Consider the following 23,575-nt stretch of genomic DNA (forward strand, 5'->3'; position numbering starts at 1 on the left):
AAACATACATTCAATTATTCTTTATTATTAGTAACCATAGTCAATATTCCATTAAAAGAAAGTGGTAAGAGAAGAAAAGGGACTATAATATAATTAGCACATTATATTAGCCTTGTATTGTAGGAGAAAATGCAGGCATGACCTGGCAGTCAGCTTATTTGTCACCCTGCACTTCTAAATAAGAAGCATGTCACACCATGCACCAGAAGTCAAGAACACTGAATTCTGAAGTAGCGTGAGTAGACAATAGCTGGCTTGCAGTGGAGTCTCCACAAAGTCTCCTTTAATGTGCATTTTCCGCATGGAGACTGTGGTGATATGAGCTCTCACTGTCCAATCTGAGGTAATGTGCTAACCAATCACAGTTGATAGGCTTCCACTATATAAATGGTCGCTTGCTGCAATAAAGCAGATGCTGTTCCCTGAAACTGTATCCAAAGTGCTATTGTCCTTTACTGACCCACAGGCATTGCTGTCTTGATGGGGGATGTCCCAATGATTATATCATTGTATTCAAGGAAAAATAACATTTATAATTGAGATTGTTCTTACAGAAACAGGGAGCCAAAATAAATATTTCTAATATAAGGTCCATGAAATATTTTAAATTAGTTTTTAAAAGATTATAAGAAACATTGCTAATTTGTAATGTATTTTCCTGATTAAAAATAATATATTTTTAATGCAAACATGGAAAGAACATATTCAAAAACAATACCAGTAATATATTTATGCAGAACTTGCCTGTAAATACTCTATAAAATGAAGGATAGGTTAGCTGCATTGGAATATTTATCACAGTGATGAAAATATTACTAATAGACCCTGTTAAAATTTTTACATGTATAGTAGGTTCATTATTCTTGACTATAAGCTCAATATTGTACAGTAAATATTTAAAAGTTTTTCACTTTATATAACTATTTTTACCATCACACTGTTTCCTTAATACTAGTCTCTGGCAGCTACGAGTCTACTTTCTGATTCCATGAGTTTATTTTATATAGTTCATATGAATGGAATGATGCAGCATATGCTCTTCTGTGAATGGTTTACTTATCTTACTATAATGATCTCCAAATTCATCTGTGTTGCCACAATTGACAGAATTTCCTGACTTTTAAAAGACCGAATAGCATTCATAGGTATGGACACAAACACATACACACACATAACAACAAACAAATTAAAAATTTTCTTTATCCATTCATCTTATGGTTAATACTTAGAATGTTTACTTATCTTGATTATAGTGGATAATGCTTCACTGAACAGAGTAGCATTCATAACACTTCAAGATGCTGATTTTGTTTTCTTTGGATGTTGTCTTAGTTATTTTCTCGTTGCTGTGATCAAATGCCTATCTCAAAGCAACTTAGAGTGAAAGAATCAATTTTGGCTCATAGCCCCAGAGAAATAGAGTCTATTGTGTAGCTAGAGTTTTCCTTCCTGGCCCACAGTCAGGACAAATCTCTGACACCCGCCAGTCCCACAGCTGCTCAGACCCAACCAAGTAAACACAGAGACTTATATTGGTTACAAACTGTATGGCTGGGGCAGGCTTCTTGCTAACTGTTCTTATATCTTGAATTAATCCATTTCTATAAATCTATACCTTGCCACGTGGCTCGTGGCTTATCGGCATCTTTTTTTTTTTTTTTTTTGATTTTTCGAGACAGGGTTTCTCTGTGTAGCTTTGCGCCTTTCCTGGAACTCACTTGGTAGCCCAGGCTGGCCTCGAACTCACAGAGATCCGCCTGGCTCTGCCTCCCGAGTGCTGGGATTAAAGGCGTGCACCACCACCACCCGGCGTTATCGGCATCTTAACATGCTACTTGTCATGGTGGCGGCTGGCAGTGTCTCTCCCTCCACCTTCCTGTTCTCTTAATTCTCCTCCCTGTTAGTCCCGCCTATACTTCCTGCCTGGCCACTGGCCAATCAGTGTTTTATTTATTGACCAATCAGAGCCATTTGACATACAGACCATCCCACAGCACTTCCCCTTTTCTTTTTTCTATTGCAGCAGGGAAGACTTGGCAATAGGCATGGATGGCATGGAGGCAAGACCAGGAGGCTTTCTGGTCCCATTGTATCCACACTCAGGAAGCAGAGAGGGATGAATGCATACCACTGCTGCTCACTTCCCTTTCTCAGTACAGTTATGATACCAACCAAATGACCTCAATCAATGCAATCAGTATAATCTCCATAGGCATGCCTAGATGCTGGTCTCCCAGGAGAGTCTAGATTCTATCAAGCTGATGGTTTACAATAAGCATCACAGATGATTATTAAGGCATGATAATGTAGATTCATATGAGAATTGTTTTATACCTATACATTTTATTAGTATATACTAATTGTACGAAGTATTTAGCTTTATTTTCAGCATGTGCATAGTATTTGTTGATCATTTTCACACACATATCCCATTTTATTTTCACACACATATCCCATTTTATTCTAGGTTGGTTTCTTAACTTATCTACAGTGAGTAGGGTTGAATAGGCCTTTAAAATGTGCAGGTGTCTCTACTTTATAATGACTTTGATTTCTTTCAATATATATGTGGAGTGGGATAGCTAGATAATACAGGAACTCTGTTTTTATATTTTAAGGAAATTCAACACTGGTTTCCATAGTGGCTGGATTAAAATTTTAATCAATATATTTGCATGAGAGAAACTATGAATAAGTGAAGAATGGAAGGACCCTACTGCAAATATAATAATGACCATATATGACAAACTCATGGCCATCAGATTACTAAATTGGAAAAAACTGAATGCATTTATTTTACAACCAGGAAAAGGAAAAAGGCACTTGTTCTCTACACTTTTACACTAGTTCTTGAATTCTTGGAGAGGTCAGTAAGTCAAGAAATCAAAATAAAGATGATATAAATAGAAAAGAGTTAAAATTATCCACATTTTCAGATATTGTGATCCTATATGGAAAAGACATAAAGAGGGGATTGGAGAGATGCCTCAGTGGTCAGGAACACTTACTGCTCTTGTAGGGGACCTTGGTTCTTTCCGCAGCATCCACATGAAGTGAAGGCTCACAACTATCTGTAACTTCAGTTCCAGAGGATCCAGTGCCCTCTTCTGTCCTCCAAAACCACCAGGCACACACATGGTGCATATGCATACATTCAAGGCAAAATAAGCACATAAAATTAAATATTTTATGGAGTGTGGTTGATATACCAGTTCTACTCTATTGGAGAAAAGTGATTTTACATTTCCTAGCGGGTATCAGTCACAAATAGCTTTCATGGTTAAAGGTGGGACTTTGTGTCTACTTTCCCTTCTCTGAGCTTGAATTTTATCTGATTTGAACCAGGCCCCTTACTCAGAAGTAGTTGGCCAGCACAAAACAAACTGTATTGTTTCTTTGTGTGTGTGTGTGTGTGTGTGTGTGTGTGTGTGTGTGTGTGTGTGTGTATGTGTGCTTTTTGTTTTGCTATTTATTTTTAGTTTGGTTGTTTTGATTTTTATGTGATTTCTTTTGAGAGAGAGATGGAGGGAGAGAAGAATATGAAGTTGGGTGGAAAGAGAGGTGAAGAGAGTCTGGGAGGAGTTAAAGGAGGGGAACTATGATCAAAATATATCATATGAAAAAAATTTTAAATACAAATAAATTAATTAGAAAATATTTTTGAAAAAGACCAAAAGACACCATAAGAAAATATTTAGTTTTGATACATAGTTTTAACAAATTAGAATAATACAAAATTTGGATAAAAATGAATGTTTTCAATTTTTTTGTTTTTTGCTTTTGTTTTTTCAAGACAGGGTTTCTCTGTGGAACTTTGGAGTCTGTCCTGGATCTCACTCTGTAGAACAGGCTGGCCTCAAACTCAGAGATCTGCCTGGCTCTGGTCCTGAGTACTGGGATTAAAGGCATGCACCACCACTGCCTGGCTTGTTTTCAATATTTTTATAAATAAAAGAATAAGAAACCTACTGAGAAATAAATTAGAAAAACAATTTGAATCACAATAGGCTAAAAATAAAATATCTAGAAATAAACCTTAAAAAAGACGAAAGACGTTAATGATGGAAAATATAGAGCATTTCAAGATTTATTTTTAGTTGTGTATATGTTCCTGTGTGCAGGTATGTAAATGTGAATGCAGGCGCCTACAGAGGCCAAAAGAGGGGGTTGGATCTCTTGAGCCACACAACATGGGTCCTAGGTGCTGAACTTGATTCCTCTGAAAGAGCATTGCTTAATTTTCACTGATGAGCATTTCCCTAGCCGATAAAACTCTTTCTTAATAACATGAAATCAAGAAGTCTGATGATTCTAAAGATTACCTCAAGTATTTTTGTGGTCATATATAAATGTTAAGATTTTTTCTCTTTTGTTTCAGAAAAGTGCTATTAAAACATCAAATGGAATTTCATTATATCTGCAAATTATTTTGGGTAGAATCTATATTTTCATAATATCACCTCTTTCCAATCATGCACAAGGAAGACTTCTAAGTATTTGTGCATTCAATTTTATAGAACTTTATACATTTCGATGCATAGATATTTTAATCTTTTTTGCTAAGTTTAATTCAACCTATTTTATTTCCTCTAATTATGAAATTGTGATGGTTTTCTTAATATGTTTTTGGATGTTATTGTTACTATATAGAAATGCAACTGACTTTTATGTTAATTTTGTAATTTGCCATTTTACCTAATTCATTTATGTTAACATTTTTGCCATGGAACACTTAAGATTTTCTATAAAATCTAACCATGTTACCTACAAAGACCGTTTTATTTCTTCCTTTCTAAAGCAGATGATTATTTTATTACCTAATTGCTCTCTTTAGGAATTCTAATATTCTGTTTAGTTAAAGTGGTGAACAGTTTGTCTTGTTTCTGATATTAGAGGAAGAGCTTCACTATTTAATACTGAAAATTTTTTTACCTGTGGATATGGCATATATTGCTTTTATTAAGTTGAGATTCATCCTATAATTTTAAAGTACTTTTTATCATGAAAGGATATTGAATTTTTAACATATTCTATTTTGTACATTAATTAAGATGATCTTGTAATGTTTCTCTCTCATTCTGTGAATGTGATATCTCCTGTTTATTAATATGATTATGTTGAAGCACTCTTGCATCCCAGGGGAAATATCCACTTGTCTACAACACATAGTTCTGCTGTTGGATTTTATTTGGTAGAATTACATTGAAGGTTTTCATACCTATATTCATTGGACCATCATCTTTAAACAATTTTATATCATCAACTGTTTTTGGAGTCATGGTAAGCTGGATTTGTCAACTTTGGATAATTCATTCATCTTCATATGATTTGGGAAAAATTGAAAATATTGCTGATTACTCTGGCTACTTAGTATTGTTATGGTAAAGCACCATGACCTAACCAATTTATAAAAGAGTTTATTGGAATTACTATTTAGAGGTATAAAAATATGTCACCATCACGGCTTGGAAGTGTTGCAGGAGGAAGACCTGTCAATTGGTGAATTTAGCTGAGAGCTTAAATTTTAGCTGCAATCAGAGAGCAGAAAGAATAAACTGGGAATGGCCCAGGTCTTTTGACCTCAAATCTTGTCCTCACCCTCAATGACATAATTGTCCAGCAAGGCCAAATCTAAATCTACTCAAACAGAGTCAGTGACTGGGGACCAAAGATTCAAAAATCTAAGCCTATGAAGGACATTTTTATTCAAACTACAGCAGTGATGTCTATTTAAATGGTTGAGAGAATTTGTCAGTAAAGTCACAGCATTTCTTGGGAATTATCTTTATATATGGATCTATTTTCAAACTGAAGTGTCTTTGAAGGATCCAGTACCGGAAGCTCTTATTTGCATATTGATTTATATCCCTTTCTAAACATTTTCTTTAGAAATAGTGACTATTGCATAATTAGGCTTTGGTAACTGTCAGGAAGTTCTAGATGACTCACAGAGAATGTTGAAGTATTGGTAATTCACACATTTGTAAGATTTGAATGGAAAAATCCGTATTAAAATAGCTGAATTATGATGAAATGTGCAGAATGACTCAGAGAAATAAGATATCTAAAATGCATATTTTGATCTTTTACTGATTGTTTGTTTTGGCCTTTAGCCTTGACTCCTATTAGATGGTGGAGGTTTTAGACTCTGGTAAATTGGAATGGACTTTTATTTTGAATCATGCTGGTTTCAGAATAATTTTCTTACTGGTTATGATTAGCGTTTATGAGTTGAGGTAATAAGTTGTTGCATTGGAGTAAGTCTTAACTGAGGCAAAGTAGAACTTTTGAGGCATACTCAGATAAGAATATAGGAATAAACAATTGATGACTATTGATGAATTTGCTCTGTGTCAAAGATGCAAATGTTTCTGCTCTGGTCAATGCAGAGTTGAATTTTCTATCAAGAAAGAATTGAAAAATTGTGAATTGCATTGGTTGCAAACAATCTTTATAACTATTCATTACCAAAGTTGCTATCTGAATTGTTTTTTTCTGTACTCTTCTCCAACATTGAGAAACAGATTATTTTCATTTTTGAAAATAGTAAGTGGCAATAGCTATTTTCTTTTCTGATTACTTCTCTGCTTTATAATCTCTTTATTTCATTCTTTCATTTATTTTTATTTGTGTATATGTATGCATGTCTCTTTGTTAGTATGCGTGTGTGTGTGAGCCAGCAGAGCCCAGCAGAAGGTAGCTGATCCCCTGGAGTTAGAGTTTCAGGTGGTTGTGGGCCAGTCAATGTGGAAGCTTGGAAGTGAATCGCAATCTTATGAAAGAGTAGCAAGTACTCTAAACAGCTGAGCCATGTCTCCAAACCATGATCATTTCTTTATATATTTATTGACCATTTATATTTCTGCTCCTATAAGGTATCTGAGCAAATGATATACTTTTTTTTAACTTGGTTCTCATCTGCATTAGAGAACTGAAGTTCTTTGATTATTCTTTATTAGCATTATTCCCTGCAAGTTACATGATTTAACTTAGATACTTATACTTCTTTGCAAATCACTTTTACATTGTGCTATCATCACAATTAAGATTTTATTCCTTATGCATTTTATGTTTCAAAATAGCACCTTAAACCTCTATCATAATCTTTTAACTTTTTTTTAGTATTTTCATGGTTATTTTACTATTGCTTTTTATTTTAAGGTTTAATATATTTGGAATATATAAGTGTATGCTTCTATGAGTTTATAACCATATGTCTATCTGATATTTAGTTAATTTTTCTAAACTCATATTTTTTCATATTCTTCATTTCAAACCTTTTCTTTTGCCTTTTCTCAATACTTTTACCACATTCCTGGATTTTATATCTCTATACATGTGCTTCCCTTATGAAACATACTCCACAATACTATATTTGTTTTGTTTTGAGAGCTGGTTTCACGATGTAACTTGGACTATCCTTGAATTCATTATATACCCCAGAATGACTTCAAACTCTTCAGAGCATCCTGCCCTGCCTCCCAAGAGCTGAAATTATAGGCATGTGACAACAGTGTACCTGTTTACATATTTAAATGAAATAAAATGCTATTCAATATGTATCAAAATCCACAAGTATTATTTTGGGAGATTCTAATTATGCAGAACAAATGATTCTAGTTCTCAAAGACTGGCAAGGACTAGGTAATTAATGTCTGAACAAGAAAGAGGCCAAGGTTTCTGTATCAGAGGTGTATCCAAAGGAAAGGGAAATATTACATATTAATTTTTAATTCTTGATTTTTTAAATATTATCAGCATCTTTTTAAGATAAATTGTATTACTCTCTTTTCTATATCAGTGAATTGAATTTAGAGTGATAAAAAACTTGACTGAGGATAGCAATTAAGGCTCTCCAGCAAAACACAACCAATGGGGGAATTGTTATATCTACATAATATCTACACAAACCCCATAGATTAACATTAACCATAGTCTAGCCAACCTGACACAAAAGTACCCTCCATGCTAGCTAGTTTTATGCAAACTTGACACAAGCTAGAGTCATTTTAGAATTGAGGAAGACCTCAATTGTGAAAATGACCCTGCTAGATTGGCCTGTGAGCAAACCTGTGGTGCAGTTCCTTGACTAATGATTGATATGGGCGAGCCAAGATCACTGTGGATATTGTCACCACTGGACTGGTTGTCCGCAGTGCTGTAAGAGGAGGCTGAACACACCATGTTGAGCAAGCCGCTAAGCAATGTTCCTTCATGGTCTCTGTCTCAGTTCCTGGTTCTTGACTTGAGTTACGGCCACAGCTTTCCTTCATCATGGAGTGTAATCAGGATATGTGGGATGAAATAAACCTTTTCCTCCCAAGTTACATTTGGTCACAGTGTTTTATTGCTATGTTACAAACTCTAAGTAAAAATTGGTATCAGAAGTGAGATATTTCAGTGACATATCTGACCATGTTTGGGGAGGATTATAAAAAGACTTGAGTTTGGAACTTTGTGTTGGACGAACCAACGAGTGCTCAGAGCTCAGTATGCTGTTCTATGGAAGCTTTTTTGTTTGTTTGTTTGTTTTTTATAATTTTATTAGAAAAAAAATTTCTTTCTTTTTAAATACCAACCTATTCCCCCTCCCTCCTCTTCTTCCGCTCCCCCCACCTACCCCCATCTCATCCCCATCCTCTCCTCATAGAGAGTAAGGCCTCCCTTGGGTAGTCAACACAGACTGTTATACCATGTTGGGGCTAGACTTAGCCCCTCCCTTCTGTATCAAGTATACAAACTGACTTTTTAGACCCCATTCCCTATGGTGTTCTGTGGAAGCTTTGGAAATAAGAATGTTCAAAGCAGTGAAGACAGTGGAGGTCTGGCTTGTAAACTTTCAGAGGGAATTTTGAGAGTCCCTTAAAGATTCTATTGGAGCCATTGATACTTTTAGCAGAATATATAATTCTGGTCAGCTGTGAAGAATCAGCAGTGATTAACAAGGGATTAGATTCATTAAAGTGAAATCTTTGCTTTTCTGAGGCAATCAAAATCTTCTAGAAGTGTTTCCATGGGTTCAGAAGAAGCTGTCATCCAGAGGCAGACAAGGCTGCATCCCTTGCTGGTAGTATATGAATCCTAGGTGGTATTGGTTTTGAAGGCATGGGGCCATGGAGGAGAGCCGAGGCTTGGCATCAGGAGAGGTCAGGCCAGGCTATTGGTAATAATGTAGCTCCAGTAGCAGTGAAAACCCTGGGATTGAAGGGGTCATGAATGGTGATAAGTTGAGGCTTGGCACAATGTGGAAGTGTTAGAATCTCTGAATGCTAACTCAGGAGAGGCTATAGGTGAAGATGCAGCCTTGTTACATGGAAACCTGAGCATTTTGGAAATTTCATTATCGTGGGACACACCTGCCAAGGACAACATCCTCTGTAGAGTAGAGGCGACCCTGGCCTATTAGACACATTGTATGTAAACGACTGCCAAAGACGTTTGGAGGAGCCAGGAACATTGTTTGTGAATCCCAGAAGTCTGCTGGGCTTTGGTTTTGCTTGGCTTTGATTGTGACTGTCCCTCATTCTTTCCTCTTGTAATAAGAACCTATTTAACTTATTTTTATTTTACAGAAACCCACACTTTGAAGTTTTCAAGGAATTTTGGGTATGTTAGAGAGACTATGAATGTTTTAGAGACTTAATATTTTAGAGACTTTTGATATTTTAGAGAGGCTTGAACTTTGAAAGAGGCTGGGTGGTTTAAAGAGATTGTTGAGCTTCAAACACAGTATGTACTCACTCATAAGTGGATATTAGACATAAAGCAAAGGATAACTAGGCTGCAGTCCACAACCCCAGAGAAGCTAGCTAACAAGGAGGACCCTTAGAAAGACATGTCTGGATCCCCCTAGGAAGGGGAAATAGATAAAATCTCCTGAGTAAATTGTGAGGGGTGAAGGGAAAGCGGTAAGGGGAGGTGGCAGGAGAATATGAGGAAACAGGATGGTCGAGTTGGGGGAGGGGCAGAGAGGGAGAACAAAGAAAGAGATATCTTGATAGAGGGAGCCATTATGGGGTTTAGGGAGAAACCTGGTGCTAGAAAAATCCCCAGGAACCCACAAGAATGACCCCAGCTAAGACTCCTAGCAATGGTGGAGAGGGTGCCTGAACTGGGGCCTTCCCCTGTAATCAGATCGATGACTACCTTAATTGTCATCATAGACCCTTCATCCAGGAACTGATGGAAGCAGATGCAGAGATCTACAGCTAAACACTGGATGGAGCTCCTGGTGTCCAGCTGAAGAGAGGTAGGAGGGATTATATGAGCAAAGGGGTCAAGATAATGATGGGGAAACCCACAGAGACAGCTGACCTGAGCTAGTGGGAGCTCACTGACTCTAGACTGACTGATGGGGACCTGCATGGGACTGAACTAGGCCCTCTGAATGTGGGTGACAGTTGTTTGACTTGGGCAGTGGCAGTGGGACCAGGATTTATCCCTAGTGCATAAGCTGGCTTTTTGGAGCCCATTCCCTATGGAGGGATGTCTTTTTTTTTTTCTTTTTTTTTTTGGTTTTTCGAGACAGGGTTTCTCTGTGTAGCTTTGCGCCTTTCCTGGGACTCACTTGGTAGCCCAGGCTGGCCTCGAACTCACAGAGATCCGCCTGGCTCTGCCTCCCGAGTGCTGGGATTAAAGGCGTGTGCCACCACCGCCCGGCAAGGGGGATGTCTTGATCAGCCTCAGTATGGGGGAGGGGTTGGTCCTGCCTCAACCTGATATGCCAGACTTTGTTTACTCCCCATGGGAAGGTTTACCCTCTCTGAAGAGTGGATGAGGGTGGGGTGGGGAGAAGGTAGGGAGTGAGCAGGAGGGGGGGAACTGTGGTTGGTATGTAAAGTGGAAAAAACCCTTTTAAAAAAAAGATTGTTGAACTTTTAAAGTGTATTACTTTGTAAAGTCTGAGATTTTCAAATGTTTGAAGGTTTTATATTATAATATTAATAGTAATTTACCATCTTGGGAACAAATGAAAACGGAAAGTTTGTAGTTGAATAGTTATGTGTTTGTCTATTAAGTTGACAAGATAACAATTGTGCTGCTAGTTTTATGTTAACTTGACATAAGCTAGAGTCATTTTAAAAGCAAAAACCTCAAATGAGAAAATTCCCCCACAGATTGACCGACAGGCAAGAGTGTAGTGAAATTTCCTTGATTGATTGATGTGGGAGGTCTCAGCTTACTCTGGGTATTACTATCCCTGAGCACCATGGTAGTCCTGGATGCTGTAAAAAGGAGGTTGAACAAGCCATGGAGAACAAACTGTTCCTTCACTGCCTCTGCTTCAGTTCCTGCTTCTAGGTTCCTGACTTGAGTTACTGCCCTGGCTTTATTTCAAGATGGACTATGATTGGGACATGTGAGATGGAGTAAATCCTTTACTCCCCAAGTTGCTTTTGGGTATGGTGTTTTATCACAGCAGTATGGACCCTACCAAAGATACCATTTCAAGATGAATGAAAGGAATAGAAACTCTTTTTTTTTAAAGATTTATTTATTTTTACTTTATATGCATTGGTGTTTTGCCTGCCTGCATGTCTGTGTGAGGGTGTTGGATCCCCTGGAACTGGAGTTACAGACAGTTGGGAACTGCCATGTAGGTGCTGGGAACTGAACCCAGGTCCTCTGGAAGAGCAGCCAGTGCTCTTAACCACTAAACCATCTCTTCAGCCCCAGAATAGAAACTCTTAAGAGTTGTTCTCAAATGTTCACTCATCATCATGTGACTCCTTTTCCAATTTCCTAGGTAAGTAAAGTTTTGCTTTACATCTGAATGTATTTTTAGTTTTTTCAAACTTTTAAAATTAATTCTTTGTGAACATCATATAATGTGTTTTGATTGTCTTAAACCTTCCTCCCCTAACTCTTCTTAGATCCTTTCTCCATTTTCTACCACCCAACAGTGTGCCCTCATTTTTTTAACCTCTCTCTTCCAAATTATACTGCCCATATACTTGTTAGTGTGTTGTTATCCACTAGAGCATGGTTAACTTACCAGAGGGACACAGTCTTAAAGAAAAGTGACTTTCACCTTCTCAGAAGCAAGCAATTTCCAGTATCTCTTCATTTAAGTGTGTGACTTCATGCCCACTTCATCTCTCTATGCCAGGATATTGTCTGTTTTGAGCTTATACAAACCTCCAAACATTACAAGCTATTGTTAATATTCTTGTTTAACCTCCAGAACTTGACTTTAGGAGCCTGTTGCTGAAGACACCATTATAACTTGTTCATATAACATGGAGAAATCAAGCTGGTACCAATCTGGGAGTTTCATTCCTATTTTTTAGTTTTTGTAGTGCTGCAAGATAAACACCACCAGAGGAGAAAAGTAATAATCAATCTTAAGCAGTTGGGCACCCTGTGAACTACAATAATGACCACCCTAGCAAGATGTGTGCACTGGTGCAATCGTGGCATGAACATCAATAGAGTAACCAATGTCTTTTTGATTGGGTTTAAGTCCCGTTCCACAAGATGAAACCCATACCTGGCACCATTACTGAGCCAAGAACAAGTGACTTGAGAAGTCATGGCCCTCGGGGAGAACCTACTCTACTATTTGCTAAATGGACATAGTTTTAAACTGACTCCTAATGACAAATCACTATACCCATAGATTAATGTATCTCTCAACCATAGTCAGATAGGCGCTTATTTGTAGTAGATGGCAATTAACAAGAGACCCACAACTGATCAGGGTACAAAGAATGAAATATTGTATACTCTAAGCCTTAAATGTGTCCTCTATATCATGCCTCTTCCTCCAAAGACAAATTATTATTTACATATATACATACACATATATATTATTGAACTCCACTCATTAAAGTAATTTTTTGGTTACATGAAATGCAGTTTCTCTGAGACTAAACATTTGTTCTAGGCTATTACTTGCTCAAAATTACTACCTACCTGGTTTCATACTTTAACTGGACATTAAGATTCTTAGAATTTTTGCTTCACTTTTCACTTCCTTGTGTATCCTTCCTTACAGGAATAACTAAGTATTATTTATCATCTCTACCTGTTCCTTAAGTATAGTAAAGTTTATGATATTCAGTTTCATATACCCGAATTTTCTTGTCTGTAAATTCTGCTAACTAGTTCTTCTTGAAGTACTCTGTTTCATTAGAATACAAACTCCAAATCATACCATCAAGTCATAATATAAACTGTTATGGAAACCAGAGGTCATGGTCCAGTATATGTGGCTGAATCTATATTGACTTCAGGATTTCCACTAAAATTTGGTTTGTTACTTTCGCTATTTTAATAAACTTATGGTGAAAGCTTAATATAACAGTCTTTCTACAAAAATATGTGCAGAGGGGAAAATTGTCTAACTGAAAAAAATATTAGACTAGAATTAATTGAGATTTTATGGAATTTTTTCATAATGTAATTGTCACCTTGCCACTATCTTATTTAATATCTGCTTTAATCCTTGTTATGAAGTGAATTAAATAAATGATAAAGAAGTTCATTGCAATTCATTAGCTCTTATAAATTAGTGAGAATATAAACAAGTACAGTAATAAATCAAAAATCAAAGTCCCTACTTACTAAATGGAGTATAATACATTTCAAGAACTATTCTTTTCTCTACACTATTTGGGCATCAGATAGTATCTTGTTTTGAGTCCTGAGAAATCAGGATGAAATCAGGGATGAAACTTAACAGCCATAAACCTAGCTTTATCTCTCTTAATTGATTAATTTCTGATAAGTGAAGTGATCTGTATATATTTAAATTTAGCTCTTGATAAAGACACTTATCATTACAATTGACAAAGAAAAAGATCTCTTCAAAAAATCAGTTTGGAGTGATTGTTTCCAGAGAACTTGTCTTTAATGGTGTCTTCTGTACATTGTGTTTAGTATTCTCAGTGTTCTTAAAAATGTTTCCTAGCACCAAAGAGACTAAGACACAGGGGTGAAGGCTCCATGCAGACACCAGCTCAACCCCTCTATGCTCAATGATCTGTGTGGATGTTGTCCTCAGCAATGAAATATTTCCTAATGCTACACTTCTATACTCATAGATTGATGCCTTTTTATCAGAAAGGCTTCCCCTGGCAGCAGATGGGAGCAGGTGCAGAGACACACAGCCAGACATTATATGGAGAGGGTCTAAATTGGAGGTCTCCATTGGGGCCCTCCCTTTGGAGTTCCACAGAAAAAGGGGTAGAGTAGGTGTCAGAGGGGATGGAGGACATCCGGAAAGCATGGCCACTGAATCAACTACCTGGGCACATGTGGACTCACAGAGACTGAAGCAGCAAGCACAAGGTCTACGGGATCTACACTAGGCCCACCATGTATATGTTGTAGCTGGTAGCTTGGTGTTTTTGTGGGACTCCTAGCAGTGGGAATGGGTGTGTCTCTGACTCTTTTACCTGCTTTTGGGACTCTTTTCCTCCTGTTGGGTTGCCTTTTCAAGACTCAAAGTGTGGGCTTTGGCCTTGTCTTATCTTGTATTGTTGTGTTTGGTTGTTGTCTCTTTGGAGGCCTGCTCTTTTCTGAAGGGAGATAGAGGGGGAGTTAATTTTTGGGAGAGGGGAGGTGGGAAGGAGTTGGGAGGAGTGGAGGAAGGGGAAACTGTGATTAGGATGTATTATATGAGAGAAGAATATTTTCAATTAAAAAATAACTTTCTTAGAAATTCTCCTGGAATAAACCTGGTCCACAATTACCATCCTTTGGCTCTGAATTATTTCACTACTTAGCACTGCTTAGAAGTATTTATTATTTATGAAGTTGGATCAAATTCAGTCATTTAACAAGTATTGGTTGAATGCCCAGTACTTTCCACAGACAATTCTAGTCATTTGGGTATATACCATTGAAGAATAGGGTCTTTATAGCCAATTAAGCTTTCCTTACCCAGAATCAAGCTTACCTTGGTTGCTTTTCTAACTCTGTTGCTTCAATCCAGCTGCTCTGCTGAGATATGGATTCCCTGCTACTTTGTTCTTGAAAATGTCTCTTCTAATCCTGAGGTACAGCAGAATCAGAAAGTGGTACCTAATTATGATTATACCATTTTCCTAAAGAATATGTATTCATCAGTTTTTATCCCTGCAGTTCACACAATACCTATAAAATTCTATATGTGACAGAGTGGATGGCAATAAAATTCTGAGATCTGAAAACAGATGAATCTTGATTCTTTGACTTTATTGGGTATCCTACCTTGGGAAAGTTATTTTATCTTTCTGAATATTAGTTTCCATTAGTAAAATGAGAAAACTATAACTTGCCTTAGAGGAGAAAAATGAAGAATTAATTTGAATCATGTTATTATATAAGTAAACTGCATAGCATACTGGGCTCCATAAATGATAACTGTGGTGTATGTATATCATTGTATACACTCAATAAGAAAGTGAGAATTAGCTAGCAGATATGAATAGCAGAGAGTACCAAGGGAATTAATCAGTATAACTTTGCATGCTTATGTAAAGCATATGGGATGGTCTGTATGTCAAATGTGTGCTCTGATTGGTCAATAAATAAAACACTGATTGGCCAGTGGTCAGGCAGGAAGTATAGGCAGGACAAGGAGAGAAGAGAATTCTGGGAAGTGGAAGACAGAGGAAGGAGACACTGCCAGCCGCCGCCATGACAAGCAGCATGTGAAGATGCTGGTAATCCACAAACCACGTGGCAAGGTATAGATTTATAGAAATGGATTAATTTAAGATGTAAGAACTAGATAGCTAGAAGCCTGAGCCATTAGGCCAAACAGTTTGTAAGCAATATAAGTCTCTGTGTTTACTTGGTTGGGTTTGAGCAGCTGTGGGACTGGCAGGTGAGAGAGATTTGTCCTGACTGTGGGCCAGCCAGGAAAACTCTAGCTACACTTATGATTCGTTCCCATTTAGGAACCTGATTTTCAGATCTGTAGAGCCTCATAACTCTTTATCTCAGTGGTGAAGCAACTCTAAGTATCTTTGGTCTCTATTGTGCAGTGGCAATCTCTATGCTAAATGTTGTAAATGATGAATAGTTGAAATAAGATAAATAACTCATTCTAAAGGGAAAAAAATAACCTAGTTGACATTGGTCAGGAATTTTTTGAAATTGTGTGGTCCTTGGAGTACAAGGGATTTTAGTGAGATGCAATAGGGAAAGGTGGGGATGAGGGTAACTTGTTTGAGTCAAGAGTCTTTTTTTTTTAAGAGAACTGTAGATACTCCCTGCTTAGGCAGAAAATTGAGCCTTTTTGATCAGGTACCAAAACTGTTCTGTATTTCCATATAACATATATTAAAAGTCAGAAGATGGAAGACATAAAGAATAATAAAGTAAACTAAGAGACCTGATTTTTTTCCTAGATTTTCCACAATTCATATGGCTTTACAGGTTAGGTATTGGGAAACAGCTTCAAAGAATGTTCAATAGGGACATGATAAATACCATCAATAAGCAACTTTATTAAATAACTATAAGAGCTAGGACCAGTTGATATAAACGAGAGTAAATATAGTCTTTAACTCAATATGAAAGATAAATATCAACAAAGAAATATCCTTTAGTGCTGTAAAACCCGAGGACCTGAATTTGAATCACCAGTACTCACATAAAAGGCTAGACTGACTTCCAGATGCCTGTAGCTGCAGCAGTGAGGAGATGAGTGACTCAGATCCTAAGAGATAGCTAGCCAGACGGCCTCACCGAAATGAAGTTTCCAACTCCTTCCAGACCCTTCTCCCCTCTCGACCTACCTAATTACAGGCCATTCTCTCTTTAGAAAACAGGCAAACAAAACCAACACACGAAACAACAAACCAGAATATGAAATAAATAAAAAGCACAAGAAATACACACAGAGAGACATACATAAACAGAAAAACCTAAATCCCATAAAAACACAAAATCAGAAGCCATAATATACAAGAAAAATTAGGTCTTATTCTTGTCTTTAATCCACATTCCATTGATTTTTACAAATGTTGATGCAGGAGTTTAATTTCATCTTTTCAAATGTGAATATTCCCAGCACCTTCAATATTTAAAAAAAACTATTTTAAAACCTCAATTTTGTAGGTTTGTGGATTTACTTCTCTCTTCTCTATTCTGTTTCTTTACTCTGTACAGTGTTTTTATTTTTCCCCTTTTGATTTGGATTTGTTGTTTATGTTTTGAGATAATGTGGTCTCACTATATAGTCCACACTGGCTGGGAACTCACTTGTGAGCCAAGACTGGCCTAAATGTCATTGTTTTCTTTTCTCAGCTTCCTGAGTGCTGAGATAAAAGCCAGGAGCTACAGCATTCAGCACTGTGGCTCTATCTGTACTGCATTGCCTTTATTATTATAGCTTTGTATTGTATTTTCAATTCAAATATTGTAGTTTAGCCTATGTTTTTCTATTTGGTTAAGATTATTTTGGTTATTTGAACATTTTTTTTCATTTCCAACAAAAATTTGGAATTATTTCTGGTTCTATGAAGAGTTACAATTGTACTTTATAAGGGACTTCACTGAATCAGTAGGTTTCTTTGAATAGTTGGGGCAATTTTACAACATTTATTCTTTAATCCAAGAGCACAAGGCATCTTTTCATTTTCATATTAATTTTAGTTCTTTCATTAATTTTTTGTTTTCTTTGTGGATCTCTCTTCCTCTTCTTTGATTATATTTATTTCTCATTTCTTATTGTAGGTTTTATAAATGTGATTGCTTTCCTGACTTCTTTATCAGATGATTTGCTATTAGCGTATAGGAACAGCATTCTTTTTTGTATATTGGTTTTTATCAAGAAACTTTACTAAATTCATTTGCTAGTTTTTTTTTATTAATTTATTTTGCAATACAATTCAGTTCTACATATCAGCCACGGATTCCCTTGTTCTCCCCCCTCCCGTCCCCCTCACCTTCCCCCCAAGCCCCCCCCCCCATTCCCATCTCCTCCAGGGCAAAGCCTTCCCCACAGACTGAGGTCAACCTGGTAGACTCAGTCCAGGTAGGTCTAGTCCCCTCCCAGGCCGAGCCAAACAATCCTGCATAGGCCCCAGGTTTCAAACAGCCAACTCATGCAATGAGCACAAGATCTGGTCCCACTGCCTGGATGCCTCCCAAACAGATCAAGCCAATCAACTGTCTCATCCATTCAGAGGGCCTGATCCAGTGGGGACCCCTCAGCCATTGGTTCATAGTTCATGTGTTTCCATTCATTTGGCTATTTGTCCCTGTGCTTTATCTGCTAGTTTTAAAGGTTTGGGGTGGCATCTTTGGAGTTCTATATGTTTAACATCACGTCACCTGCAAATAATCATAATTTTAGGTTTTTTTCTTACCAACTAGGCTGCTACTATTATTTGAATCTGATCTGTTTCCCCAATGTCCCATAAGTTAAAGGCTTGTCACCAGCCTGTGACACTCAGGTGGTAAAGCTTTAAGCAATAATGTCTACTGGAAGGAAATTATATTGTTGGGGACAGGAAGATATGAAACTGTTGTTTCCTCTTTTCTCTCTCTCTTTGCTTGTCCATCAAGGTGTTAATTGGCCTACTCTACTATTCATGTGCTCTACATAAAACGTACTGCTTCATCACAGACTGAAAGATGATGAAGTCAAGTGACCATTGATGGATACCTCCTCAACTGTAAGTCAAAGCAATTTTCCTCATATAAGTTGAAGTAGATCACATATTTGTTAAAGTAATGGAAAGATAACTGACAGTAATTTCCTTTATTTCTATTTCCTTTCTTATTGTTGTGGCTAAGATTTGAGAGCTAGGTTGAAAAAGTGAGGAGGAGGGCATCCTTATCTTTGTAAAATTCTGTTTTGTGGGTATGTACATGTGAGTACAAGTGCTCATGAAGGCTAGTAGAGGTCAGTAGAGTTCCTGGAGCTAGAGTTATAGACTGCTGTGGAACTGACTTCAGGCTAGGAACCAAACTCCAGACCTCTGCAAGAGAAGTACACTTAACTATGTAGCCATCTCTCCAGTCCCCAGGCATCTTGCTCCAGATTTTAGAGAGAAAGCTCTAAACTTTCCAAAGTCCACTATGATGTTATCTGTTGGTTTAATATGTGTAATTCTTATCATGTTGAGGTATCTTTCTGTTATGCAAAGTTTATTTAGTATTTTTACCTTCATGTGATATTGAGCTTGTCAAATGAGGTTTCTGTATTTATTGAGATAATCATAGACAATAATTTTTCCTTTCATTCTTCTGATGTATTTTACCATGTGAACTTATTTTTTTTTTGCATTTGTTGAGCCATCTTTGTATCTCTGAGACATCTCTGGAGTGATCATGGTACATAATTTTTTATGGTACTACTGGATTTGATATTTTGTTGAAGATTTTTATATCTAAGTTCATCAGATATTTGGACTATGCTTGTTTTCTTTGTTGTATTTTTATATGGTTATGATATCTGGGAAACACTTGCCTCATAGGATCTTCAGAATTTTTGGAATAGTTTTAAATATTGATAATAATTCTTCAAGTGTTTTGCAGAAATTAGCATGAAAATATCCAGCTTGGCCTTTATTTGATGGGCTATGTAATAGTTACTTTAAAAAATATAATTATATCAATTTCTCCCTTCCCTTTCCTTCCTTTACCCCCTCCCAAGTCACCTCACTCCAACTTCTTCCATGTCCTTCTGCCACTTTCAAACTGATAGCATAATTTTCCTGGATTATCTTTGTATTTGTGCATGTGTTTATGCACAAATATATAAATACAACCTTCTGAGTCCATTTGTATTGTTTGTGTATATGGTTTCAAGTCTGACCACTTTGTATTAGACAACCAATTAAGGTTGTCCATTTTGTATTGGACAGGCAATTAAGGCTCATCTCTGGGACAAGATAACTCACCCTCTCTCAGAAGCCATCAGTTGCCTGTAATTCCTTGTCTGTAGGTTTAGTCTCAGTATATTTTACCCCTTTACATTAGTATGTCTATTAATATTTCCCTTATTCAAATCTGTTTATGCAGCCATTTCTATAAGAGTCCATTATACGGAAGACTCCTGGTATTCTGGCTCTTACAATCTTTCTGCCTCCCTCTTCTGCAATGTTTTCTGAACCATAGATGCAGGAGCTGTTTTGTAAATGTATCTATTGGGGCTTTGCTCCCCACAATCCGTTGACCTATGCATTGAGTCCAGTTGTGGTTTTCTGTAATGGTCTGCATTTGCTTTTTTGATGAAACTACACTTAATTGTGGGTATAAGAATAAGATTTAGATAGTAGTAATTATTCTGGTCTAGCAAAGTGATGGTAGTAGATTCTCATTTTTTATGTTTTTTTCCCTTGTATTGAAAATAGATTTTTTTCTCACATGATCTATCTTGATTACAATCTCCCCTCCCTCTACTCCTCCTAGTTCCTCCCCACCTTCTGGCTCATCAGCATCTACTCTTTTCTATCTCTCATTAGAAAACAGGCTTCTAAGGGATAATACTAACATATAATATAAAAAATAACACATTGGAACTGGACAAAAAAAAGCAAACAGAAGGAAGGGCCCAAGAGAAGGCACAAGAAACAGAGACCCCTCCCCCCATTCACACACTCAGGAATCCCATAAAAATGCTAAACTGGAAGCTATAATATATATATATATATATATATATATATATATATATATATATATATATATATATATAAAGAGGGAGAGAGAGAGAGAGAGAGAGAAAAGACATGATTCAGACCTGTGCAGGCCCTGTTCATGCTGCCTCAGTCTCTGTGCTTTGAACCTGTTCTGGCTTTGTTTGTGAATGTCTTTACAGAAATTCACAGCACACTGACTTTCTTTTTTTCTCTACAATTAATCAGTTTCACTGTCTCAGCACAGGATGATGTCCAGTTCCTGGTTTAATAGGTATCTGCTGGGTTTGTGTTATTGCCCCTTCCCACATAAAAGTATAATTAGTTGGCGTGTTATAATAATGAGTCAGATGAGTACCTAGGGAGTGGTGTCTTACTATTAAGCTTCTTCTTGTGCTCTATGATAGGCCCATCTGCTTCATCAGTCATTGATCTGTGGTTAGCCTCTGTGTTATTCAGCGTGTCTCTGGGCTGAATCATTGTGAATGAATGGATTTCATTCTTCTATACTATGCCTGTGGCTACAAGTGCAACAAAACATTGTCAAATGTGGACCACACAACCTGTCAAGACTACTAATGCTCTGGAGAAGCACCAAGGCCCATGATACCAAGATCTACTTACTGATGAGGTGAACTTATGGCCCAAGCATGTAACAACTAACCGCAGATGATGTTAGTTTGAATAAAAATCTAATAGTGTAGCCCTGTGTCTTTCTCTGGTCTTGTAACTGTTTCAGAGGCTCTTTCTGTAGACAGTCCTGGGGATTAGAACCCTTAGCATCTACACAGTGTTATATTTCAATAGCCTATCATTAAGTTTTTTAGGGCAATGACCTAACCTTAGTACCCTATCCTTCTACCAGAAAATGGAGTCCTATTTAACACTATAATGCTAGAGATTGGGTTAGTGTTGACTATCCTGGCTGAGAGATGCTACATCCCATGTGACTCTCACATCATCAAGAATCTTCATAGTTTCAGCGTGACACTGAGGTTACTATTCCAGCTGGCAGACAATAGTGGAGGCCAAAACATGAGTTCATCCCTCTGGGATGCCTATCTCTGCCTGTTGTCAGGGTAGTTCGAGAATGTATCTATGAACATAGACCAGGCAACAGTTGCCCAAAGATGGAGATGGATAGTGGAAATAGTCACTCAGCCACCATGGCTTAAATTAAGTTGGATCATGTTTGAGTCTCATAGACCTAGGGACTGGCATAGTCTCAGGAAGAGATGTGAGTAATCCAAGTTCACATCACATATAACAGTGATGAAGGATGAAGCATGAGTCTTCCCCACTGCTACCAACGTCCACCTGATGCCATGTGAGAGCTTAAAATCCCATCTTTGAGCTCTGGCTTGTGTGCAGGGCCTCTGATTATTAGTGACACACCTCACTGAGATAAGCATTACCCTCACTTTCACATGTGCAACCTGGATTTTATTCACTTTCTCTCCCCACAAAAAGAAACTTCTCTCCAACATCAACTTCTTGGAGTGGATTGAGAAGTTATAGAAGCTCCTTCATTTCAGTCTTTGTCAATGATGCTTTTTTTTAAAAAAAAAAAAAAACTTTTCTGGTTCTTTTTAAATTTTAAAATACTTTATTGATATCTATTCATTGTACATAGTGCAGACTCTCATAAAGACAAATTATTGTAAGTTCATGATACACATAGACCATATTCATCTTATACTCTGTTTTTTCTCCCCACCTCCAACATCCTTATGCCATTAATTTTCTTCCTTCCCTCAGTTTCTCTCTGCTTTTATTTCTTAGGTGTATAATAAAGCAGGTTTCCTTTCCTTCCCGAAAGGTATCTTGGTGTGTGCACAGCTGTTCTACTTAGTATGCCAGTGAGGACACTGTTGTCAGAGAATTGTATGCAATGCTCGTATTGTGCCACTTTGCCCAGAGACTTTGACCTAATTTGGCATTTCTAGTTGATAATACATAGAGCATAAGAATGAGATGTTACTTTTCTTGTTATTATTTGTTTCTTGATGTGTACTAGTAGTAATGATACACGTTTTGGGAGAAATTAAGTTTAGGCTTTCTATTTTTCTCATATTTTGTGGGATGACATTACTTGAAATGCCTTTCTCCAGGCAGTTCTTGCTCTATGTATCCATAACAGCTAAACCATGCTTTGTGATTAGATTGCTTGTATATATTTTTCGCATGTGAAAAGAACTCCACACACTGTGTTTCAGGAATAATTAACACTCTAGTATTGAAACTGTGAGTTTTATTCAATTATTAGGGTCATTTTTCTTTTAGTTAAGGGTTTGTTTTGTTTTAGCTTGGATAACCAATCAGTTTGTTGAGTTGGCTACTTTCAGGAGGAGTGTGCATGAGAGGTGACTCACAATGAATGAAGCATTTAATCATGAGCATATCTTATATCTTAACAACCACATCTCATATCTCTTAGTAGCAAGTAATCCAGTTACATATAAGTCCTCAGCACAGGCTTTGGGATACCTAGCTCAGAGGTTGCAGACATTAGAGCCCTGTGTGTTTTGGGCTTTGGGGTGGCAGAACAAGTTGCAGTTCATCAACAGGAATGGCAGGAACAGTTATCCAGACCCCCTAAGGAGGAAATGAACTCTTCTGCCTGCAGCTGCTGTTTGAGACCTGGAGGCTAGAGAAGTCTGGCTAGCTAACCAGGTGGCTTCTTTCTTCCTCAACTGTGAATCTTTTCTCATTTTCTACCTTGAAGCTATGGAACATCCAAAATTGTAGTGCTCTCAGCTGAGTCCTGATTGGCTAGATGTGTGAGTGTGCAAATAAAGCCCAAAAGGAGGCCACTCAGGGTACAACTATTAAAAAGTTTTCTGAATAGTCTTACATCAAAGAAGTTTCTTCTTTTGTATGTAACTATGATAAACCTGACAAAGTGTTCCTTGAGAACGTCACCAGTTATTCCTTTCTTATATGTTTAATTCCTGCACCTACATATAACTGTCTCTGCTTCTGCTGTACATCAATTT

General features: G+C 37.2%; 1 long non-coding RNA gene across 3 annotated transcripts; it reads left to right on the forward strand.

Annotated features, from left to right (window-relative positions):
- The first annotated feature begins 1,662 nt into the window (after positions 1-1,662).
- LOC128110695 (uncharacterized) lies at positions 1,663-21,499 on the forward strand. Of its 3 annotated transcripts, XR_008218285.1 has the most exons (5): positions 1,663-9,606; positions 10,164-10,249; positions 11,118-11,746; positions 18,505-18,614; positions 20,987-21,499. It is a non-coding gene; the product is annotated as an uncharacterized LOC128110695 (long non-coding RNA). The 3 variants fall into 3 exon arrangements; XR_008218283.1 differs by having other exon boundaries at positions 1,663-10,249; XR_008218284.1 differs by having other exon boundaries at positions 1,663-10,249; positions 11,289-11,746.
- Positions 21,500-23,575: the final 2,076 nt, after the last annotated feature.

This window comes from Peromyscus californicus, unplaced genomic scaffold (genome assembly GCF_007827085.1).
Source record: "Peromyscus californicus insignis strain IS unplaced genomic scaffold, ASM782708v3 Scaffold_10__1_contigs__length_136768540, whole genome shotgun sequence".
NCBI lineage: Eukaryota > Metazoa > Chordata > Mammalia > Rodentia > Cricetidae > Peromyscus > Peromyscus californicus.